Source organism: Lathyrus oleraceus, chromosome 2 (assembly GCF_024323335.1).
Source record: "Lathyrus oleraceus cultivar Zhongwan6 chromosome 2, CAAS_Psat_ZW6_1.0, whole genome shotgun sequence".
In the NCBI taxonomy this organism is placed as follows: Eukaryota; Viridiplantae; Streptophyta; class Magnoliopsida; order Fabales; family Fabaceae; genus Lathyrus; species Lathyrus oleraceus.
In genome coordinates, this window is record NC_066580.1 from 297804 (window position 1) to 324800 (window position 26997).

The following is a 26997-nucleotide window of genomic DNA, read 5'->3' on the forward strand; positions in this document are numbered from 1 at the left end:
TCGACCCACTTGGTGAAATAGTCGATGGCAACAAGGATGAAGTGATGCCCATTGGAGGCAGTCGGCTCAATCTTTCCAATCATGTCGATGCCCCACATAGCGAAAGGCCACAGCGAAGACATCACATTCAAAGGATTCGGCGGCACATGCACCTTATCAGCATAAATCTGGCATTTATGGCACTTCCGAGCATATTTGAAACAATCAGATTCCATGGTCATCCAGTAATAACCTGCTCTCAACAATTTCTTAGCCATTGCATGTCCGCCGGCATGAGTACCGAAGGAGCCTTCATGAACTTCCTGCATTAACATGTCTGCTTCGTGTCTGTCCACGCATCTGAGCAAAACCATGTCGAAGTTCCTCTTATACAGAACATCGTCTTTGTTCAAGAAGAAACTGCAGGCCAATCTTCTCAAAGTCTTTCTATCATTGTTGGATGCCCCTGTAGGGTACTCCTGATTCTTCAGAAAGCACTTGATGTCGTGATACCAGGGCTTGTCATCAACTACCAGTTCAGCAGCAAACACATACGCGGCCCTATCAAGGCGCATCACATCGATCTTGGGAGCATGGTTCCAACGGATCACCGTGATCATGGAGGATAGAGTAGCAAGAGCATCTGCCATCTGGTTCTCGTCACGAGGTATATGGTACAACTTTACTGTTGTGAAGAAAGTCAACAGTCTTCTCGTGTAATCTCTGTAAGGAACCAGAGTAGGCTGGAGAGTGTTCCAATCACCATTCACTTGATTAATTACCAGAGCTGAATCTCCGAAGATGTCCAAAGTCTTGATTCTCAAATCAATGGCTTGCTCAATACCCGAGCTACAAGCCTCATACTCAACTTTATTATTGGTGCACTCGAAAGTCAGGTGACCGGTGAAAGGCAAGTGGGCACCTTTCGGAGTTGTAATGACAACACCAATTCCACTTCCTCTGGCGTTGACGGCCCCATCAAACATTAAAGTCCACTTTTCGTCTGGATCAGGTCCCTCTTCAACAACTGGTTCTTCACAGTCTTTCATCTTGAGGAACATGATGTCTTCATCTGGAAAATCAAACTTCATCGGCTCATAATCTTCAACCGGCTGTTGAGCAAGATAGTCTGACAGAATACTCCCCTTGATGGCTTTCTAGGAAGTATACTGGATGTCGTACTCTGTCAGTACCATTTGCCAACGAGCAACTCTTCCGGTGAGAGCTGGCTTCTCAAATATATACTTGACTGGATCCATTTTGGAGATCAGTAAGGTTATGTGAGACAGCATGTATTGTCTCAATCGCTTAGCAGCCCCTATCTTGATTTCTCTCTTGGCGTCCTCGGTGCCGAGATTAATCACTTCAACAGACTCTTGATGCGGTTGAATGACCCTTTCCTCCTGTTTTAATAACCTGGTAAGTTCTTCAGGGAGTTCACAGTCTTCATCACCCTCTTCTTCAGCTTGAAAGATTGGACTTTCAAAGTCGAAGCGAGCCATAGCAGAACCGTTATCAATAGGATCCGGTGATGTGCATCTGCATGAGTGATGGTATGTGCTTATGAGTGTGAGAAAAAAGTGGAAACTAAACAAAACATTGCCATTTTTTTTTGAAAAACTGCAAAAATAGAAAGACAGGGAACGAAATATTTGAATGCAAAAAGACGTCCTTTATTTATGATAAAAAATGCAAGTGTCACATAGATGTACAATGAGTCATTACGCCCTGGCAGAACGTAAGACTTGGATACGCATGAATAAACAAAGAAAATTACTCCTCCAAAAAAGTGGCTTGGACAATCTCCTCAGAAGACCAATTATTGAGAACTTCACCCGGGATCCTCGGACGCACCCAATTATCGATGTTGCAATCACTATCCCCATCTTCATTGTTGACCGCAGAGACTAATCTGACTTCTCCTTCAACCATGTTAACGTTGGCTCCACCATGCTAGGGCATGGGATTGTTGACGACATTAGGAGCTGGTGCAAAGTTAACGGCCTTTGAATCAATGAGGTCCTGAACTACGTGCTTAAAAGCTTTGCAGTTCTCAATATTATGGCCAGGTGCCCCAGAGTGGAAGCTACACCTAGCGTTGGCGTCATAACCCACCGGAAGCCTACCAACTGGAGGAGCCAGAGTGCGCAGCTGTACAAGTTGTAATTGTTGAAGACTAGAAAGCAACTGAGGGTACGACATTGGAAGAGTGTCGAAACGCCGGTCCATCATCCTTGGCCTCGGTTGATAGGCGGGTCTGTTACCCGGTTGTTGTGGTTGGTACTGAGTTGGTTGACGTTGTGGTTGTTGTTGTTGTAGTGGTGCTGCAGCTGGAATGGTCACAGCCGCAACATACGGTTGCTGATGATAGTTCTGAAAGTTATTCCTCCGGTTATCCTTGTTCTGATAAGAAGATATAGCACTTGCATCCCCTTCTCTCCTCTTCTGTCCCTGAATGAACGGCTTCTTCAGCCCTGATGAGGATCCATCTCCACTCTGGGTCTTGTATGTCCTCAGGTGATTCTCCACCCTCTCTCCGGTAGAGACTACATCAACAAAATTGGAGGCATTGCAATCCACTAGGCGCTCCAAATAAGGTCCTGGCAGAGTGTTCATGAACATGTTAGCCATTTCCTTCTCCAACATAGGAGGTTGAACACAGGAAGTCGTTTCTCTCCAGCGTTGAGCGTATTCTCTGAAGCACTCATTGCTTTTAAGAGACAAATTTTGAAGTTGAGTTCTGTCCGGAGCCATGTCTGCATTATACTGATACTGCTTCACGAAAGCTTCAGCCAAATCCCTCCAGCAGCGGATGTGGGCTCTGTCCAGCCTCATATACCATTCCAGGGATGCCCCGACTAGGCTGTCCTGGAAAAAGTACATAAGCAACTTTTCGTCATCGGAGTATGTAACCATTTTACGGAAATAGGCTAGCACATGGGTCTTCGGGCAAGAGTTTCCATTATATTTGTCAAATATCGGGACCTTGAATTTCGGTGGCGCCCTCACGCCTAGGACCAATCCCAAGTCAGCAATGTCTACTCCCAGAGGATTCTGTCCTTCCACTGCCTTCAACCTCTCTTCCAATCTTCTAAACATGGGGTCCATACCATGATCCATACCAAAGTCTTCCTAAATCAGGGGAAATTGATCGTCCTGATCATCATGGACGGGTGGTTGACCAGAGGAGACATGTAGGATCGGGGTAGGCCCCGGTCCATTGGGTCCGTTAGCCTCTCCAGCTGGAGGATCAGTCAACGTCTCTGGTTGAGTAGTGACGGGATTCCTCTGCATCATCTGCCTGAGCTCTTGTTGTCCCTGAGCCACCCCTTGAACCACATCCATGAATTGGTTCATGCGGATCTTCATCTCGGCGAACTCTGCCTGTAGGCTTTCCATTACTCTCTGTTGGTTTCTGCGGGTACCGTACCGGTGAATGCCTGGGTCAGCTATCGTGCTAGTGGAACACCAAATAAGCTTAGAATACTGTGGAGGTACCTGTTATGCACGACATGCTAATGTGTATGCAAATGCAATGACATGTTTATCAGTTCCACAAGTATTCTACCCCCTTGATTCCAGTCTCACATTTGATAAACAGTGTAAGAAAAAAACCCCGGCTAGAATCAAGAAGAAGACATGAGCCCTTGGGAATAGATAAACATGTGTTAAATGATATGAATGAAAAATGATGTGAATGCAATGCAGTGGCATGGGAATCCGGATCGCTGTATTTGCTTGAACATCTGTCAGGTTGCACTGTCTGGAGAGAAATTAAGAGCACACCAACAAAGGTCATGGGATGGATCATGTTATCCTTAATATCAACCACCCATTTTGGTGGATTATGGCTTACACCTTATCAACACCCAAGTTTCATTGATATTAAGGATACCTGATCGGATCAACCATGAATCAAGGGTTTGTTGCAAGTCACGAGCATGGAGTTTAGGTTAAGAACCACCCAAAAGGAGTGTACTAAGGTTTAAACCTGCCAAACATGTTCTACAAAAGGTTCCCATAGTCATAATCCCATCTTTCGGATATTATCGGAGGAACGACTACTCGTATTCCAAAAATATTCTCAAGAGAGACTCTTATGAGTGTAGTATCGCGTAACAATCGTATCAAATCTTACACTTGAACGAATTTCGCACTACGTCCTACGAATAGGCCAAGATGGGTTTGGTAAACTAAGGTCCTCAGCTTCTAAGGTCTATATTGGAAAAAGTAATGTCTAACCACAACTTACTTGTGTGACATTATTGATCTCAACATGACCTCCACCAAGTGAATGGGCTTGCAAGTCAACTTGCTAAGGAATAACTCCACACAAGTCGACAAGACTATGCCATTCTCCTATCCTAAGTGCACTCGAGTTCGGGTATAGAGCTCATCTCACAAAGATCACCAAGCAGCCATAGCCAGCCAACAGATATGTACACAATGCAATAAGGTAAAGCAGGTAAATAAATAACTGTACAAAAGCATGAACACCCAATAAACAAACAAACTACAAAATCTAGGAGGGACTCGCTTAGGGAAACCGGGTCCCCAGCAGAGTCGCCAGCTGTTGCAACCTGAAAAATATAGTGTGCGAAAAAAAACAACCGGCGAAAGAAAATGACAGAAGAGTCGCCACCGTGCGTTATTTATCCCAAAGGAGGGAAAGGAAATGCTCGAAGTAAACCTGAAAAGAGGAAAGGAAAAGACAAGGTCTCGCAACCAAATCTTGAGTTCGGGAGTCGGTTATGCGAAGGGAAGGTATTAGCACCCCTACGCATCCGTAGTACTCTACGGGATCCACTTTTGTAGTTCTTGTCTAAAGGGTGTGAGTTTATCTTGTGCTGTTTACTAAAAAAAGGGTTAAATGAAAATGATTCGCGCGGATATCGCATCCACTGCATACGTATCTCATCTGAATATGAGAATCAGAGTCTTCGTAGCTCGGCTGACCTATGGGTTGGGGGTGTGTGTCCTCGGTAAGACTTCGCGTCTTATGCCTACGTATCTCATCTGGAATGAGAATCAGAGCAAGCCGTAGTTCGGCTAACTACGGGGTTATGGATTGGATTTTGGACGAACGACGTTACTACGCAATCTACCGGATGGTCAACCTTTGGAGACCTACTCACCTGTAGTAGAAGGAGTAAACGTGGGTTTAGGAGAAGAAAAATCAATGAAGGGTTAGGGTTTGGGATGCTCATGCAAAAGGGAAGTCCTAGACGAAGGAACCTGCATAAAGTAAACACAAAAACATTGCCTCCTATCGAGGTCTTCCAGCTAGGAAAGCAATAAAATGCGGGAAAAATGTAAAAGTACCACACGGATGAAGATCCGAGGTAACAACAATTAAAGGAACGATAAACCCTGAGATCCTTCCAAGCTAACATCATCAAAGAAAGTGGGTCAGTACAGGTAATCAGAATGAACCTCCAGGGGTTATCCCACAAATAAAGTGGGAAACCACGCAAGTTATCCCTGCAAAAGTCATGTGCCTTCATAAAAACTCAACAAAAGGGTTAGTGAAACAAGATAGGGTAACCAAGAGTTGCCCCCAAATCAAAATGTAACCACATGAATCATGCCCTTTCAATTCACAAAAAGTTCACAAAAAGCAACCAAGGGTAGGAAGCCTAAACCTCTTGTCAAACACATGCATCAAAAGGGTATCAAATTCACCCATAATACCTCATACATTCAGAGCATTCAAATTAAAGGCATAGAGTAATGGGGATAAGGGCAAACCTGATTGGAGAACTTGATTGAAATTGAGTTGCACCCGTGAGGTTTACAAAACAATCTTTAGGGTTTATGTGAGGCAGAGGTGATTCTGTGCAGTTGAGTTCCCTTCAGGGTTTGGAGGCTGCTCTGAGTTCTCTGTTACCTCTTCTCTCACTATCTTTTTCCTCCAGCCAGGGTAATAGGAATAGAATGGAATCTTCTTTTACTGAAACTCTGAATTTATAAACTGATTTTTGTGGACCTGTGGGCTCAGATGAGAGAGGCCCAAGTCCAAAAAAATTTCTTTTATTTATTTTTTTTATTTATTTTTTTTCGTTTTTTCGTTTTTTCGTTTTTTTTTTCGTTTTTTTAGGTGTAAAGCGTATGCTTCCAGGAAAAATGAAGGGTAAATTTTGGGGTATTACACCGTAGCCTTCACACTCGAAGCATTGAATCCCTTTATATGTGTTAATGTCAGACCCTTTGTCTTTGGCATTTGTCCTCCATTTTTTGTTTAGGTTCTTTAAGGAGTTGTTGAACTTTTCCCCAAGAAGATTTATAAAATTTTACATACTTTCTTATTTATCAGTACGATTTCCTTCAGTATTGGTGACAAAGGCTATACATTTGCTCTTCTTTTCTGATCAATCATTGATACGCATCTCAAAGATTTGCAACGAACCAATGAGTTCATCAACCTTAATACTGCTGAAGTCCTGAGCTTCTTTAATAGTAGTTACTTTCATAACAAACCTCTTAGGCAATGATCTAAGAATTTTTTTGGCAAGCTTTTCTTTAGACATATTTTCACATAAGGCAAAAGAGGTGTTAGAAATGTCATGCAATCTGATGTGGAATTCACATATTGATTCTTCTTCATTCATCCTTAGATTATCAAACTTAGAGGTAAGTAGCTACAGCCTTGACATATGAACTTTTGGTGTGCTTTCATACGCAGTTTTAAGCTTCTGACCATGTTTTAATCAATCTGAACATGTTCTTGTCCACACCATTAAAGATAGAACTAAAAGCCTTAGAGTTTCCAATAACTTCCTCATCTTCAACATCAATCCATTCAACTTCTGTTTTTAAGCTCGTAGTTCCATCTTCATAAGTGATCACTTGATGTTTCCATCCTCTTATCACAACTTTCCATGCTTTTTCCCCATAGATTTGAGAAAGACCACCATCATCTCCTTCCAATAATCATAATTGGTTCCACCCAAGACAAGTGATTTGTTGATAGATGCTCCATCTTTCATTGTGTCCATTCGAGAAAAATTTATCTTCCCTGGAGCTCACCCAACAGGCTAGGGTGTCTGATCTGATGCAAATTGAAACTTTGTTCCTCAAGGGACAAATGTAGAACACGATATCATAGATAACTAGTTCAAAAAGTTAAACCAAAAAAACTATAATAGAAATTACAAGATGATGGAGCAGAAAAGCAGTAAACAACACGATGATTGTTTACCCAGTTCAGTGAAACTAAACCTATGTCTGGGGGTTGAGTTCGCAAACCCAAGAAAGGAAATCAACTATTAGTAGCTTAGTACAATTAATCTTACAAAAAACAAAAAACCATATGTTGTTCAATGCCTCTTTCTAAAACTATTCAATTCCTTTCTATTTAGGGATCTCCCTAAACATGAGAACCTACTCACTTTCTTCTCAATTATACAACCTATGACTGAAGATTACAACTCAATAATCAATGTTGAATATTAACACTCAAATCTAGACAAACCTTCTATTCCAAATTACTGAAACATAGAGGTGTACATATAACAATAACAAGGACTCAAAATACATCATAGCACTATAAAATCTTTAATGTATTGCGTGACTTCCGATGTAGGTTTTGAGCTCCTTACATAACATAATAATGGATTTTCTTCTTGAATAATATTTTAATTTCATCTAGAATATATGCAGAATATGTTGGATATTATCTGTTCTATAAATATCTCCAACAAGATATGATTTGTATCAATTTAAATTCAAATTTAAATCTTCATTTAAATCAGAATCAATCTTTGTCCAGTTGTCAAAAAAATCATATAAACAAATTATTAAGTTAATTAGCAAAAAAATATAATTGAATATTCTAAAAAGATTCATTCAAAACGCATCAGCCTGACACCTGTTGAGCAAGACCCAAATGTTGTATCAACATGTTGGAGCATCGCGCCCAACACGTGTCCCTTATACATCTTAAGCAAGTTAGACCAATCTTGAACACATTGGTACTTCTCCATGTTATTTTTTTTCCTAAATGAAGTCAATCCAAAGGGTCAATCCAATAGGAATTACACCAACTACCAAATTTATGACAAGTAAGTATACAATTTTACCAAATTTTTTAGTTTGTTAGCGGATTTTTTGAATAAAAAATCATGCATGTTTACAAGCTTTTTTGAATGGTCCGGTAAAAACCCATGTTTCTCATGCATTTTTATCGGATATTTTGAAAATCCAATAAAAATTCATATTTTCTACTGGGCATTTTGAAAAAATCGGTAAAAAAGTAAGTTTTCAACTTGATATTTTGAAAATTTTGGTAAAAATGCATGCAGTTATACCGGTTTTTTCAAAATATCCAATAAAAATGCCTACAGTTATACCTGATATTTTGAAAAAACTGGTGTAAGACCCCAATTTTGACCCTCAGATCCCTCATGCAATTTCATCATAAGCATTAGCATTGAGATCATACCTTGGCATCCTCCTTACCCCTCTTTCATTGGGTTTGTTTTGGGAGAGATCACCAAGCACTATGTGATTGTATCATACTTGTATATTATCATTTTACTAACCAAAATACCAAAAATATATCCTTGTATTTGCCTAACTCTTTTGTAGGTAGGGCATGATCACCATTGATCTATCAAGTTCATATCCAGGGTTTGAGACCCTCATGACAAAGAGCACAACCATGAATTGATCCAAGAATGGTTGTGAGCATCATATATGAGTTCCATTGATTCCTACATGTTATATTGATCAAGTTTTCTTCAAGAGTTTGGAGGTGATTTGCCTTCGAAACCCTAGTTTGACTGGGTATCTTAAGTAACTTCTCCAACAAGCTATCTCACCAATTGGTCAAATTTCTCAAGGGAAACTTCAAAATTCATAATATTATGCATATATGATCTACCATGAACCAAGAAAGTCCAAAGAATTGAAGGTTAGCAAGTTGGTTGATAGTGGTTGGCCAGATGAATTCATCTAATCAAAATTAGGTCTCCCAAGACCCTATCTCCTACAATTTTCACCATATGAAAATGATTCTAAGAGAAAACTTACTAGAGCTAGTTTTGCTTGGAAAATCATTTTCTATGTTGAAACATTATAGGTCATTTTGTCTAAACCCTAATTTGAAAGTCAACTTCCCAAGGCCATAACTTGCTCAATTTTTATGATATGAAAGATTTCCAAGTTTCACAATTGAATTCAAGATGTCTACTTCAACTTTTATGTTTGGAGTGAAAGCAAATTCAACTTTCATGGGCATGTGATATGAGGATACATTATAGGTCATTTTTGACCTATACGATTGAACAAGTGATTTTTCTCAACTTCAAAAATGCATAACTCTATCATTAGAAATCCAAATGACATTAAATTGGCGACCATTTTGAATGTCTTTGAAAGAGTAACAACTTTTATGAAGACACATTTCTCATTTTAATCTCACATAAAAAGTTAAGCAAGGTGGAATATTGAGATATATGGCTTGACACTTAGAAAAAATTTCAACATGTTGAAATTTCCAAACTTCCACCTCAAAATTCTCCATGTTTAAAGCTTCAAATGAAAAAGTGTTCAACATCAAACTTGTTCCCCTTGATCCAAGCTTTCCAAAGAACCCAATTTCATGCATTTTGGACAAAGATTGCTAGGTCTGCGCATGGCTTTAACAAGGACGCATCATTGGAAAGAATCAATTGTACAAACTTCAGTTCACAATGCCTTGCCATTCAAGCTTCATTCAAACTTCAATTTGAATCATTTTTGGACCTTAATGCATTGCATCATGGGCCTGTACATGACCATGCACTCGTGCCATCCACATTGCCAATTTTGGACAAATTTTGAAGTATGCAAATATCATTCCCTTTGGCTATAAATAGAAGGCTTATGAGCTCATTTGAATCACACTTTGCGCACCAGTTTTTCCCCCCGTTGAAACCCTCTCATTCTAAAGGAAAACCTGAGAAATTTCAATTTGAAATTTGAGTTTGAATCTCAACTGTTGGAGATTCAAGAACTCCAGGATCCACAACCTTGCAACCTCTCCAATCACTTCCTATTAGCTTCTCAAGTGTGATCAGATCGTGTTTGAATCAAGCAACATCAAGAACTGCATAACATTGAAGGTAATTTTCAGAAAACTTCATCTCTTCGTTTCTTACTCAATTCTACTCAATTCTCTTGGATCTTTGATTGTCTAAAGTCCTACCAATGTAGGCAAGAATTGAGTAACTTAGAGGTCAAATTGAAGCAACTCAGTTGACACACCTCAAAATTCAACTCCTCATATCTTTCTATATATGTGGAGTTAGTTAAAATTGAAGTCAGATTCGGGCTCTTCGCCATTTTTTCTTTCAGATCATGTCCTCATTTTTTATTTTGGTGATGGTTGAGGGTGGAGCAGTCCGGTGAGGTCCACCGGAGAAGAAGACCGAAGCTACAACTCCGGCCGTGTGTTGGCACATCTCAAACCATAAGATCCTTGCAAAACGTTTTAATCTCGTGCGTTGGTTTTAAATACCATCCCTGCAGCACATTGACTAGTGTCCATTGTGGAACGCGCGCTGAGGACCACTTGATCTGCCACCTCAATTAATGAGGGAGATCAAGTGGTCCACGTTTTTTGCTATTTTCTGGTTTTCATTTTAATCCTTTTATTTTCATTAATTCATATTAATTTTAATATTGATCCAAAAGATATGAGAGTTTCACCAAATTTTTTCAAATAATTTCCTATTTCCTATTTTGAATTAAAAATATTTTTTGGATCATTATTAATATTTTTCATGATTTTATTGATTTTGTGTTTGTTTTTAATTGTTTAAAAATACTTTTAAGTCTTTAAAAATTTTGAATTTTTTTCTCCAAGGTCCTTTGACCTTGTTTGACCTATGATAAATCTCATGGCCATTTCTTTGGTGTTTTGATGAGGTTTTAGGAATTTGACAAACCATATTTAATTTAAATGTATTATTTTAGTATTTTTAATTTGAATAAATGCCAATTAATTGTGTTGACCAATTGTGATGATTTATTTGAGTTTGACTCTTGTTGTTGGGCCTTGGTCAAGGTTGATTTGACTTTGTCAAGTTAATATCATTGGATTTAGGGGATTGGTGGAATGTACATTCCATCTCCCAAAATGAATGGATGCTATTAATTTGGTAAAAGTCCTCCTTTGACCAATTTGAGTTTTGATCCATTCCCCTCACTCTTCATCCCATTCCCATTCTTTATGCATTCATCTCATTTGGCCTATGATATCTCAAAATCCTAAGGCTAGTTGATTAAAAATAAACATAAGTATGGATGAGATTAGACCACCTCTTTTGCATATTCTTTTTTTATGTGGTATGTTTCATGAGCATAGTCCATTATACTATGTCTCTAACATGCATTAACACCAAAATTCTATCTCCCGATCTCAAATAGTTGTGACTTCTACATAAGTCCAATTACGATTGCTTAACATAGCGCTAAATTTGTGACACAAAAGGCATAACATTCTAGTTAGTGAGATTGTAAGTCTCCCCTCTTTCATGGTATTGTGTGGAAACTTGGCCTTTTTTCCTTCCTTTGGAAGATTTCTTGGCTCAAGGAATCATGCTTGTGATAAGTGGGTTGAGTGTTCTCCAAAGAATGACATAAAAATGAAAAGCAAAAGCAAAACAATACTAACTCCTAACTCATTAACAACTAACTTTTAATTTCAAGCCATTTACTTTAATGTCATTTAATTTTAGTCTTTATTCACTTACCATTATTCATACCATTCTAATTGTTTATGTTAATGCAATTTTCACTTTGTCCATTTGGACCATATTGTGTGATATATTCCATTTTGTGTATACTTTGTTTGTTTGTGTGGTGTTTGACCATTAATGTACATAATACCAACAAAAATCCTAAGAAACTTTTGTGTGGACTGTTGACTTGATCTTGGACAAATGGACTTAGAACTTAGGCAACATTCCTATGCTAAAGGACTTGGCCAATGCCAACTTTTGTGAAACCAAGTGCTTGCTTTTCTATGATGGATATCTCATAACTGATCAAGGTGATGTATTACTCATGGATCAAGATGAGCATGTGACCTACCAAGAGGTCATAACTGGTCCCAAGTCTGAGAAGTGGCTAAAAGCCATGAAATCGAAAATGGATTTCATGTACACAAACCAGGTTTGGACCTTGGTAGAGCCTTCTGTAGGAGTTAAACCTATAGGATGCAAGTGGGTCTTCAAAAAGAAGACTGACATTGATGGTAAGGTACATACCTATAAGGCAAGACTGGTTGCAAAATGTTATAAACAAATTCATGGGGTTGACTATGATGAAACCTTTTCACCAGTTGCAATGCTTAAATTTGTTCGGATTTTACTTGCTATCGCTGCATATCATGATTATGAAATATGGCAGATGGATGTCAAAACTGCTTTCCTTAATGGGAATCTTCTTGAGGATGTGTACATGACATAGCCTGAAGGATTTGACATACAAGAAGAAGCCCAAAAGATATGTAAGTTAGAAAGATCAATCTATGGATTGAAGCAAGCTTCCAGAAGCTGGAATCTTTTTGTTTTGACGAAACAGTAAAACGATATGGATTCATCAAGAATGAAAATGAGCCTTGTGTCTACAAGAAGGTTAGTGGGAGCATGATCATTTTCCTGGTATTATATGTAGATGACATATTACTCATTGGAAACGATGTCCCTACCGTGCAACAAGTAAAGTCTTGGTTGGGGAAATGCTTTTCTATGAAAGGCCTAGGTGAAGCAACCTATATATTAGGAATCAGGATCTATAAAGATAGATCACAAAGATTGCTTAGCCTAAGTCAGAGTACATACATAGACAAAGTGCTGAGACGCTTTAATATGCATGATTCCAAGAAAGGATTCATACCTATGCAACATGGCCTATGTCTATCAAAAACGCAATCCCCTTCAACTAAGGAAGAAAGGCATCGCATGAATAAGATTCCATATGCATCTGCAATAGGATCTATCATGTATGCCATGTTATGTACTCAACCAGATGTCTAGTATGCTTTAAGTGCAACGAGTAGGTACCAATCTGATCCCGATGATGCTCATCGGGTAGCTGTCAAGAATATCCTAATGTATTAGAGAAGGACTAAGGAATCATTCTTGATATATGGAGGTCAGGAAGAGCTTGCTGTAATTGGATACACCGATGCTAGCTTCTAGACATATAAGGATTACTTTAAATCGCAATCTGGTTATGTGTTTTGCCTAAACAGTGGCGCTGTGAGCTGGAAAAGTTCAAAGCAAGATACAGTTGTTGATTCTTCAACCGAGGACGAGTATATTACTACCTCAAGTGTAGAAAAGGAAGCTGTTTGGATCAAAAGTTCATTAGTGAAATTGGCATAGTTCCTAGAATGGTGGATCCCATTGGTCTCTATTGTGATAACAATGGTGATATCGCACAAGCTATAGAGCGTAGATCTCACCAACGATCCAAACACATACTTAGGTGTTATCACCTTATTCGATAGATAATATATAGAGGAGATGTGAAAGTATGCAGAGTACCTACACTTGACAATATTGCTGACCACTAACAAAGCCTCTTGCGCAACAGAAGCATGATGGCCATACTAGATCTATGGGCATTAGGGGTATGCCTGATTGGCTCTAGTGATAGTGGGAGATTGTTGGTGTAAGCCCTAGAGGCCAATACTTTTGGTACTTATATAGAATTATTTATTAATAATAAAAGGCTTTTTCTTTATTATGTTTGTTTAATAAAGTCCCTAGAATAGCTAGTCCATTTAATGTATCAAGTGTGACTTAATCATGAGATCCCATTAAACATAAGGAAACTATTCTTAAATTATTCATAGTCGAGCTTTGTTGTGAAGTGGGATAACATTAAAGCATTAAGACTATTATGTATATAGACTGATGATCACATCTCATGGATCATGGATAAGGAGCTATCAAGTCTTAAACATATGTATGAATATTAGGAGTAATATTTATACTGGATTAACCCGCTATGAGAATACTATATAGAATGTTATGCAAAGTGTCATAAGTTATTTTCATGGTGATAGTGGTGTATACCACCCTTCGACCTGAAACCACTATGGACCCTAGATGTAGAGTCGAGTGCTTTATTGCTAATCAAACATTGTCCGTAACTGGATGACCATAAAGAGAGTTGATGGGTACTCAATGAAGCATGTTGAGGGACATGAGTGACCTAGATGGAATTTGCCCATCCTGCGTAACAAGATAAATGTCTAAGGGCCCAATATTGAACTGGACAAGGATGACACAGTCTATGCCTTGTGTTCAATATAGACATAGGGGAAAAAGGGTAATTATAAACATAAGTATTATCATAAAAGGATTTGTCAGGTCACATGACATTTTCGTGTCTTGGGTAGCAGTGATGTGTTGCTAGATACCACTCACAGTTTATTATGTTAAATATGTGATTTAATATAATTGCCAATGCCACGAAAACCTACAGGGTCACATATAAAAGGACGGATTGATGAGAGATAAAGTAAATAAGGAACACCGTAAGGTACGATGCACTTAAGTGAATTGTAGAACATCGTAAGGTACGATGCACTTAAGTAGAATACGAAGTATGGTAAGGTACCACGCACTTAAGTGATTTTGGTATATCATAAGATATGGGCCACATACACTTAAGTAGGCTTTTTAGCTTATAGCCCACACAAGTGGTTCTATAAATAGAATCTTTGTGCAGAAGCATTTGATCAGATGAAAATTTTGTTTCTCTCTCTCTCTCTCTCTCTCTCACTCAAAGCCTTCATTCGTAGCAGCTAGCACTGAGACTGAAGGAATCTGTTCGTGTAGACTGAGTAGAGGCGTTGTCACCATTCAATGTTCATGATCGCTCCTTAGATCTACATCAAAGGTTTCAATCGCCACAAGAGGTAACGATTCTATCACTGATCATGCCCATTCGTAAGGATCACTAAAAGGGAAAATTTTAATTTCACTACGTTTTGGATCGCTATTCTCCTTCACCTTTGTCAAGCAATATAAGTACAATATGGATATGGCACCTGATAGAGACCAATTGAGGTCTTTGTCTCAGAAGGATAAAGAGACATTCAAAGAATAGGCCCAGAGATGAAGAGAATTGTCTGCTCAGATAAGTCCACCTCTTGAAGAGAAGGAAATGACAAAGATCTTCTTGAAGAAGTTGAGTTTGTTTTATTACGAACGTATGATTGCGAGTACCCCTAATGACTTTACCGAAATGGTAAATATGGGGATTAGGCTAGAAGAAGGAGTCCGTGAAAGGCATTTGTCTAAAGAAGAGGCATCAACCAGCAAGAAGTACGGTGGTAGTTTCTCCAAGAGGAAGGAGGGAGAAATTAATTTAGTGTGTGTAGGGAGGTAGAGGAGGCCTCATGTCAGAAAGATTTCTTAACCCCGTCAACATCAGCACCAAGTTTCTTCAGTAATTCCAGTTTTTTCCAACAATTCCAACAATCAATCAATTCCAGTTCAGCAACAACAACAACAACCGCAACAAAGAACTAACAACAACAACAACAACAATCATCACCAACAAAATTTTGAGAGGAAGAGGGTCTCCTTTGACCCTATTCCTATGACTTATGCAGAGTTATACCCGTCATTGGTCCTCAGGAATCTCATCCAGCCAAGAAATCCTCCACAAATTCTTGAGCCACTACCATGGTGGTTCAAGCCTGATCTTCATTGTGTTTTTCACCAGGGAGCCCCTGGTCATGATATAGAGAATTGTTACCCTCTTAAGTATGAAGTTTAGAAGCTAGTAAAGAGTGGTATGGTTTCCTTTGAGGACAAAGCATCAAATGTGAAAGCCAATTTGTTGCCTGTTCATGGTAACGCTTCTATCAACATGGTGGATGGATCTCCAGGGAATTTCTAATTTTTTTATGTGAGACGTATTCAAAGATCTCTGGTGGAGGTGCATAAGACTTTGTTTTTAATTAGTGACTATGAACAAGACCATGATGGTTGTGTAATTTGCAGCGTGAACCCCCGTTGGTATATGATTGTCAAGAGAGATATCCAGAAGTTGATGGATGAGAATGTAATCCAGATTCAACAGTCGAGGGATATGGGAGATGATGTTAATGTGATTGTGCCAGTATTCAAGACCCCTGAAAGGGTAGTTATTCATTTTGACAGTAGAAGCAACAATACTATTAATAGATCGGTATTGCCATTGGTTATAGGGTTGGCGGGACCTGTCCCCTACTCATCTGATAAAGTTGTGCCATATTAGTATAATGCCACTATGATTGAAAATGGTCAAGAGGTTCCTCTACCAGTTGTAGACTCAATGGTGAATATTGCAGATATTGCAAAGGTGATCCATAGTCGTCGTGTGTTCAGTCCAGTGTTTCCAAAGGAAGTAGAAGATGTTTCCGTGAGTAAGAAAGTAGATATTCCCGTAGTGAGTCCGGTTTATGCTCCAACGTGTCAGTCTGGTAAGTCCAGCAAGTTGAAGACTAACGATGATGATGAGGTGTTAATATTAATAAAGAGGAGTGAATTCAATGTTGTGGAGCAGCTGCTCCAGATGCCGTCAAAAATTTATGTGCTGTCATTGCTAATGAATTCTGAAGCACACAGAGAATTGTTGCAGAAAGTGTTGGAACAGACTTCTGTTAAGCACGATGTTACTGTGGATCAATTTGACCACATAGTTTCCAACATCACTTCCTATAATAATTTGAGTTTTTACGATGAAGAGCTTCCTAAGGAAGGCAGAAATCATAATTTGGCATTACATATTTTCATGAATTGCAAGGAGGACGCTCTGTCCAATGTGTTGGTTGATACTGGTTCATCATTAAATATGTTATCAAAATCATATTTATTAAGACTCTCTTATCAAGGCGCCTCAACGAGGTATAATGGCATAGTTGTCAAAGCGTTCGACGGTTCTCGTAAAACTGTCATTGGAGAAGTGGACCTTTAGTGAAGATAGGTTGGAGTGATTTCTAAATTACTTTCCAAGTAATGGATATCCACCCGGCCTACAATTTCTTGTTGGGAAGGCCACGAATTCACGAAGCTGTAGCTGTAACGCCTACTCTTAACTAGAAGCTGAAATTTGTGAAGAACGACAAGCTTGTCGTTCTTGGTGGAGAGAAGGTATTATTGGTGAGCCATTTGTCACCTTTAACGTATGTTGATGCTGAGAAGGAGATTGGAACGCTGTTCTAAGCCTTATCTATTGCTGATGAATTAAAGAAAACTGATGCACCCATGTCTTCTTTGAAAGATGCATAAGAGGCTATTCAGGCTGGCAGCATTGACAAGTGTGGTCGTGTTGTGGAGGTCGCCGAGAACAAGAACAGAGCCGGACTAGGATTTCAACCAGGGTCATTCAACGTCAAAGCCAAAGTTATGGAACCAGTATTCTGTAGTGGAGGGTTCATTCATGGGAATAATCAACGCTCGGATGCCATTATCAAAGACAGTGGTGATGAAGATGAGGCTTGAGCCAACTTTGTGACGCATGGCCAGACTTACAACATTTGGGTTGTTGTTGATGTTCCCGTTCTCATTCACCGTTCTAAGTAATTTGTTTTTTTTATTGTTTTAAGAAAAATCATTCTCCTTTGCCTAAGGAAGAAGTGAACATTGTTGGGCATTTTTATTATTATCATGAATGAAATAAAATTTTATTCATCCATATATATGATGTTTTATTTTCACTTTTTTCTTTTTCTAAAAGTGGTAATCACAACAAAAAAACATAAATAAATAAATAATAATCTTCCATCTGCATAATATTTGTTCACACTACACTTCTCTAAAATCAAAATAGCAAATCATTATGTAGGTTGGTTCTCAATCCCATTGAACACAATGATCCTACTCCCTCTCCAATCTTTGATTTCCCTGTGTTTGAAGTTGAGGAAGATATTGATGATGAAGAAGTATCTGATGAATTATCTCGTTTGCTTGAACACAAGGAAAAAACCATTCAACCATTTAAAGACAAGATTGAATTAGTCAACTTGGGTTCTGAGGATAATGTGAAGGAAGTTAAGATTGGGTCTCAACTGTGTCCAGAAGCTAAGAAGGGGTTGACTGATCTTCTTCGAGAGTATTCTGATGTCTTTGCTTGGTCCTATCAAGACATGCCTGGTTTGGATTTTGAGATTGTGGAGCATAGATTTCCGTTGAATCAAGAATTCCTGCCGGTCAAGCAGAAGTTGAGAAGAACTCATCATGATATGGCAGTAAAGATCAAAGAGGAAGTGCAAAAGAAGATTGATGCTGGTTTTCTTGTTACCTCCAAATATCTGCAATGGGTGGCCAACATTGTTCCTGTTCCGAAGAAAGATGGAAAAGTCCGCATATGTGTTGATTATAGAGATTTGAAAAAAGCCAGTTGGAAAAATGATTTCCCTTGAGATGCGAGAAGGATTTCAACTTTCTTTACAAAGGTTAAGTTTCAGCATATCCCTTGAGATGAAAATCGGATGGCAGATGCTCTTGCAATATTGGCTTCAATGATTGTAGTGAAATTTTGGAATGAAGTTCCCAATTTGACTGTGATGTGTCTTGATAGGCCAACTCATGTGTTTGCTGTCAAAGAAGTCAAATATGAAAAGCCTTGGTATTATGATATAAAATGTTTTCTCCAAAGTCAGATCTACCCATTTGGGGCATCTTTGAAAGATAAGAAGACTTTGAGAAGATTAGCCGTCAATTTCTACCTGAATGGTGATGTGCTTTATAAGAGAAACTTCGATATGGTTTTGCTCAGATGCATGGATAGACATGAAGCATACCTGTTGATGACTGAAGTCCATGAAGGTTCCTTTGGTACCCATTCCAATGGACATGATATGGCAAAGAAGATGTTGAGAGCAGGTTACTATTAGCTGATAATGAAATTTGACTGTTGCAAGTTTGTGAAGAAATTCTACTAGTGTCAAATTTATGCAGATAAGATTCATGTTCCTCCGACATTGTTGAACATCATTTCCTCTCCATGGCCCTTCTCCATGTGGCGAATTGATATGATTGGACATATTGAGCCCAAAGCTTCAAATAGACATCATTTTATTCTGGTGGCTATTGATTACTTCACAAAGTGTGTTGAAGCGACATCGTATGCGAATGTAACCAAGCAAGTCATTGTAAGGTTTATCAAGAATCATATTATATGTAACTATGGTGTGCCAAGCAAGATCATTACTGATAATGGATCTAAGTTGAATAATAATATGGTGGAAGCTCTTTGCAAAGACTTCAAGATTGCACATCATAATTCATCTCCCTACAGACCCAAGATGAATGAGGTTGTTGAAGCTGCAAATAAGAACATTAAGAAGATCATTCAAAAGATGGTTGTGACATATAAATATTGGCATGAGATGCTCCCATTTGCTTTGCACGGGTACCGTACATCCATCCGCACTTCAATAGGGGAAACCCCTTTCTCTCTCGTTTATTGTATGGAAGTTGTGCTCCCTGTGGAGGTTGAGATCCCATCATTACGTGTCTTGATGGAAGCCAAGTTGACAGAAGCTGAATGGTGCGAGACCAGATATGATCAATTGAATTTTATTGAAGAGAAGAGATTGAACGCCATGTGTCATGGTCAGTTATATCAGCAAAGAATTAAGAAAGCATTTGATAAGAATGTCAGGCATCGTGTGTTTGGAGAAGGTGACCTCGTGCTCAAGAAGATTTTATCTTTCAAACCTAATGCTAGGGGAAAATGGACTGCTAATTACAAAGGCCCATATGTTGTTAAAAGAGCCTTTTCAGGCGGTGCTTTGATTCTTACAACTATGGATGGTGAAGAGTTCACTTGTGATGTGAATGTCGATGCAGTCAAGAAATACTTCGCCTAAAAAGAAAAGAACAACTCGCTAAGTTGAAAACTCAAAAGGGAAACTTAGGAAAAAATGAACGTCTCGGTGGATTGAAAACCCGGAAGGGCGATCATGTAAGACCTCAATTTTGACCCTAAGGTCCCTCATTCTATCTCATCATATGCATTGGCTTTGGGATCATAACTTGGCATCCTCCTTACCCCTTATTCATTGGGTTTGAATTGAGAGAGATCACCAAGCACATTTGATTGTATCATACTTTGTTTTTCATTATTTATTAACCAAAATACCAAAAATATGTTTATGTATAACTTTGTTTCTTTTGTAGGTAGTGTGTGCATTCACCAATGCCCCATCAAGCTCACATCTTGGGTTTGAGACCCTCAATGAAAGGAGATGAATCAAGAGATGGTTCATATTGGATCTAGACATAATATATGGGTCCCTATGATCTTCATTTATCATTTTGATCAAGAAATCATCAAGAGGTTGAAGCTTGTTTGTCTTGGAAGCCCTAATTCATTTGGGTATCTTGTGTGACTTCCTTAGTAAGTCTCTTCACCATTTGATCAAATATTTCAAGGGATACTTCATATTAAATCATCTTATACATATTTTATTCTCCACGAGTCCAAAATATCAAGAAAACTTCAAGTTTGCAAGGTTGTTCATGGTGGTTGACCAGAGAAAGTCAACAAGTCAAAACTGGGGTTCACTAGACCCTATCTTCTACAGTTTTTGTCATATGAAAATGGTTCCAAGATAAAATTTACTCCTTATGACATTAAAAACAACTTTAATGTTTAATTCAAGAGATAGTTTTGCTTGGAAAGTCATTTTTTATGATAAAATATTATAGGTCATTTTGTTTGTGCCCTAGTTAGGAGGTCAACTTCCAAAGACCTTAACTTGATCAATTTTTATGAGATGAAGGCCATCCAAGTTTCATGATCAATTTCAATATGTTCTCTCCAACTTTTATTCTTTAAGAAACTTAAAATTTAACTTGCAAGGGCATGTTCCAAGAGGAAACATTATAGGTCATTTTGGGTCATTACCATTGAACAAGCAATTTTCCTCAACTTCTAAAATGCATAACTCCTTCATGCCAAATTCAAATGAGGTCAAATTTTTTCCAAATTTAATAGGTTTTCAATATCTACAACCTTTATGAAGGAATGTTTCCCATTTGAAGCTCATAGCAAAAGTTATTCAAGGTGGAAGAAGTGAACATTTGACTTGGTACTTAGAAAAATTTCAAATATGTTTGATTTTCCAAACTTCAACCACAAAATTCATCATGATCCAATCTTCAAACTAAAACATGTTCAACATGAAAGTTGTTCCCCTTTATCTCACCTTTTTAAAAAGTCTAGGATCACCTCATTTGGACCAAGATTAAGGGACTTGCGCATGGTTCCTTTCATAGGTTTGTTTTGGTAAAATTTGAATTCAAATAACTATTTCCTATTGCATGCTTGCATGTTATAGTTTTAGTAACCAATGTGCATGAATTATAGTTGGATTGCATCATTCCTTAGGCCCAAATCATTGCCCATGCATCCATGCACCAAAGTTGCTAAAATTGGCAAATTTTCAAAGTGTGTGAAAAGCAACTTTAAACACTATAAATACAGGGCCATTGTGATCAGAAAGAGGATCCATGCTTACCCAAGCTTTGAACCATTGCCTCCCTAACCTCCATTAAAGGATAAAATTGAAGATTTCACTTAAAATCGAGTTTCAAATCTCCTTCTGTTTTGGGATTGAAACTCCAAGAATCCAAGCCATTCTTTGATCTAATTCACTTCCTGCAAGCTTCTGGAGTCGAGCCAAGGCCAATTGGAAGCAAGATCAAGCCAGATTTAAGCTACTCAAATGTGATTTTTCAGGAACTTTCTCTTTTCGATTCTCTCTCAATTCTTCACCATTTTCTTTGATTTTTGGTTGGTTGAAGTCCTACTAATGTAGGCAACAAGATTGAGTTGCTTTGAGGTCAAATCGAAGCAACTCAGATCATGAACCCAAAATTTAAAATTCACGTATCTTTCAATATACTTGGAATTGGAAGAAATAGAGGTCAGATCCGAGCTCCTAAGCATTTTTCCTTTGAAATAATTTCCTTGTTTTTCATTTTTCATTGAGTTGGGGGTGGACCAGCCCGGTGAGGTCCACCGGAGAAGACGACCGGAGCCCTAGCTTCGGTGATGTGCTGGCTTACATCCTGACCATCGGATCTATTTGAAATGTTTTAATCTCAGTCTTTCCTTGTGATTACCAAGTCTGCTGCATATTGACTAAGGACCATTGTGGAACATGCGCTTGACCATCAGATCTGCCACCTCAATTAATGAGGGAGATCTAATGGCCCTTGTGTTTTTTCTTCTTCTGAATTTCTATTTAATCCATATATTTTATTTAATTCATAGAAATTTCATTTTTAATCAAAAAAATATGAGACTTTCACCAAAAATCTTTAAATATTTTTCTCTTCCATATTCTGAAGTAGAATTATTTTTTGGATTAATTTTGATATTTTTTATGAATTAAATGTTTTTGTGCATATTTTTAAATGTTTAAAAATACTTTTGACTTTTCAAAACTAGTGAAATTTTTTGTATAAGGTCCTTTGACCTTGTTTGGCCTAGGATAAATCCCTTGAACATTTATTTGGTGTTTTGAAGGGATTTTAGGTTTTGACCAAATTAAAAGGTATTTTAATTCATTTTTAAATTGATTAAATGTTTAAAAATGTTGTTGAGCTATTTTTATGGTCTTGTGTGGTTTGACTTTCTATTTGGGCTTTGGTCAAGGTTGATTTGACTTTTGTTGGATTAAAACCATTGGATTTAGGGGATTGATGAAATATACATTTCATCTCCCAAAATGAATGGATGATTTTGATTGGATGAATTTCCTCCCATGATCAATTTGTGTTTCTATCTTCCCCTTTATGTTCATCTTCATCCTAATTCTTCCCCATTCCCTCATTTGACCAATGAAATCTCTAGTGTCTAAAGGCTAATTGATTCATCAATGACCTTGTGTCAGACGAATCAATACAAGTATGACTGAGATAGGTCTCTCCCTTTTGATCTTTTTCTTTTAGTGTGTGGTATGTTTTAGGAGTTTGGTTATTCATACCAAATCTCTAAAATGCATTAACACCTAAATTTTTATTGCCCGGGCTCAGATAGTTGTGACTTCTACATACTGTAGCACCTCAAATTTGCACCTCCCATTTGTATATACATTTCATTTTCTAGGTCATTAACATTGCATTCACATTGCATATTCCATTGCATCTCATCAGTCAGACTGGTCAGGAGATTCAACTGTGCAAGGCAACAAGTCCATTCTCCATGAGATCAAAGCCCTAGGGTGGTTCCATTGAGCTCACATGACCCAAGGATCATTTTGAAGTGATTTGGCCAAGTATTGAAGGCTCAGAACTCATCAGTCCATGATCAAATCATCTGAGACCCACAAAAGTCAACAGAAGTCAACTGCCAAGTCAACTATGGATTTGGAGGTGGGAAGTGGTTAGAGATGCCTCATTCATGTTCAAACAAGTCTCATTTGACATTTCAAACATCAACATTGAAGAATTTGAGGTCAGGTCAAGACTTTCCCAAAATAGCAGGTGACCTGTAATTTGAACTTTCCAAAAATGGAAAGGTTTTGGACCAACTTCAACTCAAGATTACATCATCAAGAAAGCTTCAAATGAAATTTTGTCCAACATGAAAGTTGAAGGTATTTCTCTCCCATTTCCAAAAAGTCCAAGATCATAGATTTCTCATGTGTGGTTGAGGAGATATGGTCCAATCATGGCAAAGTGTGTTCAAAAGTTCAAATGAGCATAACTTTCAAACCAAAACTCCAAAATGAGTGGTTCTTTTTGCATTTTGATCCTTATAACATGTACTTTCCAAGCATACCATTACTTGACATGAATTTCATTTGCATAGGCATGTGCTCACTCATGAAGTTTTTGGAAGAAAATTGCATAACATCTTTTTGGTTGATCATGGGCCTACAAAACCAATCCAAAACCTTGCATGAACTCATTTTAAGTGGATTTGGGCCTTGAAAGAGCACTGTTCACGTGCATGGGGTGCATGAAGTGAAAAACTCATTTTTGCACAAACACCTTCCAACTTACTAATCACATTTGCATCTGGCTTAAGCTGGTTTTAAACATGATTAGTAGGTGGTATATATATTTAATCCTAACTGTTTTTGATCATTAGCACATTTTCAGATCTAGAATCACAAAAATCTCAAAATTTTCTCTCAAACGTTTTCCAAATTTCTTCACACAAAAGCACATTCTCTTGATTGATTCATGTTTATGAGAGGTTTCTGAGTAGAACTGGACGTGAATTCAAAGCAAACCGTGCCGTTTTTGTTCATATGCAAAGTTTGAAGCATCCATGGCAGTTGAAGATTAAGCTGGATTCGTGTACAATTGAGCTTCAATTTCATCATCATTCACCTCACCAAGCATTGTGGAGAAGATTTGAGGCCTGGCTAAGCTTGGAAGCACGTGATTCCAACCTCTGTTCTTCAAGAGGTCAGGATTCGAGTTCTTTATTTTTGCAAATTGTTGTGATATTCATGTAGATCCTTGAATGGTGATGATACTGGTGAAAAAATCGAGTGAAATGATGCCATATCCATGGAGTTATGTTCAATTGAAATTTTGGTGACAAATCTTATTCTCTTCGATTTGGCTTGGTTATGATGTTTTGATGAAAATCATTGTTTGATCTTGAATGTATGTGTGATGATGAGTCGATTGATGTAGCTATTTGTGATTTCTGGACATGTTTTTGGATTTCTGGGAATTTGTTCTTCATGTTCATCCTGGAGAGGATGAACTTCATACATTTCCAGGTTGGCTAGGATTTTGCTACGGATTTAGCTAGGAAACTCATGCATTTTGCTACGAAATCTGGAATTGTCCAGCACTAGGGTTTATGACTGAAACGACATCGTTTAGGTAGCACGCCAAGTTTAAAAACACGCCAGGTTCGATTCCTGGCTGGAGCGAATTTTCAAACTGCATTGCATTTTCTCACTATTCCCTCATACTTTCATACTTTGGCTCCATTTCATTTTTTCAATTTTTCTCCAAACTTCAAAAATCATTTAAAAATGAAAATTAATCCAATTGATCTCCAATTTTTTGCATTGTGTTCCTTATCATGTCTACTTTTTTATGATTATTAAATTGCAAGTTGTGCCTGGCCTAAAAAATCATTTGTCCTAGGGTGATTGAATGCATATACATGTTTGACCTTGCCTTGTTCCATTCATCATAAAATGCTCAAAAATGATCCAATGCTTCTGAAATTTTGTGTGTGATTTCTAGACATGTTGCGTGACATTTTGGCTTTGGTTTGAGATTTTTCCCATGATCCAATTCTGTTTTACACTTATGCTAACTTGGTGTGACAATTTGTGTCACACATGTGATTGTTTGGATTGTGCTATGTGATTGCCATGCTTAATGATGTCCAATGCCTCTGATTTTTTTGTATGATGACCATGTTATATGTCTTGTGTACTCATGATTTTTGCCAAGATTATTTGAGTAATTTTTGATTTAATGTGAATTTGTTTCTTCTGATGTCTCAATGTGATCACCATTTGCATGCCTTGCCATGTTTTGTTCATGAAATGAATTTGGTTAATGAACTTGATGTGAGACTTTTTGAGATGTGTTCTTGATTGAGTGAGGATGATTCATGTTAAATTTCAAGTTCTGTTTTGGATTTTTGACTTACTTTTGACCCTAGGCTTTGACCTAGTGGTTTGGACTCACTGTTTGGATTGTGGATTTCAGGTTAGGATGCACATTGCCATGATTGGAGTGGCTCATTAATTTGAGTTGATTAATTGATTGATGTTGACTAACATTGTGTTGTCTTGTAGGCTTTGAGAACAAGTTCCCTTGAGCTTGTGCCTTGCTCATTGCCTGATGCTTTGTCTATCTGTCTGACTGTTGATGACTGTTGTCTGTCTGATTGGTTGAACTGTGTACTGATTGTCTGGTTGTTTGCACATGTACTTTAGTAGCTTTAACTCATTGCTTGATTTGCCTAGCTTGGCTTGTGGTTTGCTTACCACCTAGGTATAACTCTCTGACTTCATGTAGTCTAGAAGACTTGTCCTGTTATGTGGGCAGGCACCTGTCTGAAGCCCTCCTTAAGAGGCAATGCTTGTGTTTGTTTATCTTTGTGCCCTGTATATATCAAAGACCTCCTAAGTGAAGAGGCATTGGCAGATACAAGGGATGTGCAATCCATCCCCTACTATTCAGTTGAGTCATTCATCCTGCTCACACCATTGTGTTGATGCACTTTGAATCAAAACCCAAGATCCTTGTTGTGTCAGTCATGTGGAGTAGAGTCCCACATTCTGGACTCCCACACTTTCATTTGTCTGAAGCTCTCCCAGGCCAGGGATAAGAGCTATGAGGTCTTACCCTCATCTCCATTTCACCTGCTTCACCCTAACTCTCAATGTTAGGGTTAAGAGCTAATCACACCCTTTTACAGTGGCTTGTTTGTCGAGGTTGACATGACCCCTTGACTAAAGCCTAGCCTTGTGTGAGCCCATCTGTGTGCATATAGTATGTGTGCTTGCTTTTGTGCTTTTGATTGATTGTGCTGTTTATGATAGCTTGCTCTCTGTGCAAATTAGATAGAAACCTTAACATAGGGATCATATGCATGACAACTTCTAGGCTCGAGTCGTAGTCTCCCTAGTAGTTTGTGTCTCCCTTGGTTTTTGGTTAGGTTAGTCCTTTTTTCCCTGTTAAGGGGAACTATGCCGCCCTGATCCTCATACCAGATGAGGTACGTAGGCAGGAGATGAGCTGATCTCTCCGGGCACCCTTTTGTTTTTTCAACCTTTTACTTTTTCAACCCCTTTGTGTTGAGTTGGAATCTGACATAAGTCCAGCGATTGGCAGTCGGTTTCCTGTCTGTGTGTGTTTGTCATGTGCTTGGAGTCTGATGTAAGTCCAGCGATTGGCATTTGGTTTCCAGTGTGGGTTTGTTGGTTCGGAGTCTGATGTAAGTCCAGCGATTGGCATTAGGTTTCCATGTTTGCCTGTTTGTGTGGAGTCTGACGTAAGTCCAGCGATTGGCAGTCGGTTTCTT